Genomic DNA, 3,282 nt, shown 5'->3' with positions numbered 1-3,282 from the left:
ACTTTAATGCAACTCCCAACTGTCTATTAGATAGAAAAATACATTAAATAATCAGATATATAGATTAGGAAATCACAATTACAATATGAAAAAAAGATATTTCAAAAATTTTCAGTAGATCATAAGGTTGTAGATATTTAGAGGCTTCTTAAGCCTAACAGTTTAGAATTCACATGTATGTCTAAATCTCATAACACCTTATCTAGGCTAGACCTTTTTCTAATTTCTAGTTCACTAATTTCAAAAACTGGGGAAGTAACTATACAAGACTTTTATGAAGATGGATCAGGAAGAAAGAAGATTAAAGCTGCCGCTTGATAGAAGACTTCAGCCAGATGATGGATCTCTTCAGCCGCCGCTTGGATCAAGACTTCAGCCCGATGATGGACCTCTTCAGCCGCCGCTTGGATCAAAACTTCAGCCCGATGATGGACCTCTTCAGCCCGATGCCCGGCAGATTAGGGGTTAATAAGTGTAAGGCTTCACGAATTTGCGTGTCATCCTTGCGCAGGGGCCATGCTCATAATTAGTGCAAGGTAGCGTGGCCGAGCGGTCTAAGGCGCTGGATTAAGGCTCCAGTCTCTTCGGAGGTGTGAGTTCAAATCCCACCGCTGCCAGAATCATCATTTTCACTTACTAGTAGTTTAAATGGTATATCGATTCGTAGCACAAGTAGGTTCGTTAATAAGTGTAAGGTTAGGGGTGTTTAGACTCGGGGTACATGTTAGGGTGTTAGGTGCAGACTTAGGAAGTGTTTCCCATAGGAAACAATGGGGCTGCGTTAGGAGCTGAACGCTGCTTTTTTGCAGGTGTTAGGTTTTTTTTCAGCTCAAACGGCCCCATTGTTTCCTATGGGGGAATCGTGCACGAGCACGTTTTTGAAGCTAGCCGCGTCCGTAAGCACCGCTGGTATTGAGAGTTGCAGTGGCGGTAAATATGCTATACGCTCCCTTTTTGGAGCCTAACGCAGCCCTTCTGTGAACTCTAAATACCAGCGGAATTTAAAAGGTGCGGGAGAAAAAAAGCATGCGTAGCTAACGCACCCCTTTGGCCGCAGAACTCTAGCGGTTAGTTAGCTAACAATCTTTCAATAACTTATTCACGTCTTAGATTTGAACCCCTCTAGGATAAACAGAGAGAGCTATTTCTCAGCCAAGAAAGAAAGGGACCAATTCTTATTTTCCATTGCTGGGAAAGCAGTGATTAAGAGTCAGATACGGTTTGAAAGATTTGGGAATAAGGCTGGGAAATATTTGGGAAATCTTTTTAATAAAATAAAAAAAAGAAAACCAATAGGTATAATTAAAGACAGAGCAAGAATGATCAGTAGCTCAAAAGAAATATCTTTAGTGTTTCAGAGATATTATGAGAGCTTATATTCTTCTCAGGATCCTGAGTTGGGACCAATTCAGAAGTTCTTAAGGGAGTCTATTCTACCTGTAATAAGCAAAGAGGATAGCGACTCACTAAATAAACCAATTACTGACAAGGAAATTATAAATATTATACGACAACTGATGAAAGGGGAAGGCACCTGGGCCTGATGGGCTCCCTTTGGAATTGTATTTATTACTAAAGGAGGAAGTTACTCAGTGTCTTGGGGAGCTTTATGAATATTATTTTCAGCAGAATAAAAAAATTACAGGGCAATTAAAAACAGCTAATATTGTTCTATTACCTAAGGAAGGTAAAGATCTTACCCAGGTCTCTTCGTGTAGACCTATCTCGCTCTTAAATCTTGATTACAAGATATTTATGAAGATATTTGCAGAGAGAATGAAACTAATTTTACCTAAAATACTGCATATGGACCAGGCAAGATTTGTTAGCAGGAGAACATCTGAGCTAAATATTAGAAAAATTCAGCAGGTCATTTGTAGATATAATGGTGATAGTGGAGATATTGGTACCTCGGCTCTGCCGGAGGCCTTCCTGCTATCCCTGGATGCAGAGAAGGCCTTCGACAGAGAGAGTGGAGATATACAGTATGTTTGAGACACTGAAGAGATTTGGTTTTGAGGGGACATTTTTGGATTTAATTTCTAATGTATATTCAGATGCTAGTGCTTCCATTTTGGTTAATAATTGCATGTCTTCTTTCTTCGGTCTGTCCAGGGGTACCAGACAAGGGTGCCCTATGTTACCTCTTTTATTTGATTTGGTTTTGGAACCCCCGGCTAGCCGACCTAGGGAGAGGGTAGAGGGTGTTATCGTAGGCAAATACAATTTTCAATTAGCTCTCTTTGCAGACGACTTATTGATGTGTGTAGCCGGAAGAACAAGTTGATAAAATAGTAAAAATTTTGGAAGACTACGGCAGACTGTCAGGATATAAGATAAACTACTCAAAGTCAAATATTCTATGGTTAAAAAAAAACAATAAACAGGGAACAGACATATCCATTTACTGAAGTAATTTTTTTTAAATATATGGGGATATATCTTTCGGCTGACCCTTCTGAAAGGTACAAATTGAACTTAACATTAACTCTTCAAAATAGTGCAGAGAGATTAAAAGGATGGGTTAATATGCCACTCTCCTTATCAGGGAGAGTGGCAGCTTTTAAAATGTTTATTCTCCCAAGATTATTATATCCTCTTAGAATGTTTTCTCTGGCTATTAAAAAAACTGACCTTATTAATTTTACAAGAGTCTTAACCCACTTTTTATGGAGAGGGAAAAAAACAGGATTAGACTAGATAAAATGTATTTGCCCCGGATTAAAGGAGGCCCTTCCGAATGTCAAATTATATAACCAAGCTATATTATTGAGAGCCCCTATGGATTGGACAGATATTACTAGCTGTAATATGGATGAATGTCTGTCCCCCCCCCCATTCTTTAGCTTTTATACTTCATGCATCAAATAAGGAGTTGGGCCCAAAAATATTTTTACATCCTTTATTAAAAGATATTATTGCAACTTGGAGGGAAACAATGAAAGTGAGGGGAGGGAATTATGCTATTTCGAAGTGTTTACCACTTCAGGGGAATCCTAGATTCCAACCAGGAATAGAAAATAGGGTATATCAGGCGAGGGGAATTAACCCTTTCATGTCAAGGCTAAAGTGCCTACATCGGAACAACTGTTCCGATGTAGACAAATTGAAACCATGCGATCGTGCACACAATCACAAGATTTCAATTATTGGATCGCGTTTGGGGGGCGTCCCTACAACCCTAGGAACGCCCTCCAGACCGCGATCAAATCCTGAAAGCACAGAAGGCTTCAGGACAGCCGTTAGCTATGACGTTCTATTCCGTCATAACAGCTTTAAAGC

General features: G+C 39.6%; 1 non-coding gene and 1 pseudogene across 1 annotated transcript; one reads left to right on the top strand and one right to left on the bottom strand.

The window, feature by feature from the left end:
- Window positions 1–466: 466 nt before the first annotated feature.
- Window positions 467–527, bottom strand: LOC128643747 (uncharacterized; annotated as a pseudogene).
- Window positions 528–535: 8 nt separating this feature from the next.
- TRNAL-AAG (transfer RNA leucine (anticodon AAG)) lies at window positions 536–617 on the top strand. Its single transcript has one exon. It is a non-coding gene; the product is annotated as a tRNA-Leu (tRNA).
- The last annotated feature ends 2,665 nt before the right edge of the window (window positions 618–3,282 follow it).

This window comes from Bombina bombina, unplaced genomic scaffold, assembly GCF_027579735.1.
Source record: "Bombina bombina isolate aBomBom1 unplaced genomic scaffold, aBomBom1.pri scaffold_657, whole genome shotgun sequence".
In the NCBI taxonomy this organism is placed as follows: Eukaryota; Metazoa; Chordata; class Amphibia; order Anura; family Bombinatoridae; genus Bombina; species Bombina bombina.
Note: the sequence above shows the minus strand (reverse complement) of the source record. Positions and strands in the feature narration are given on the sequence as shown.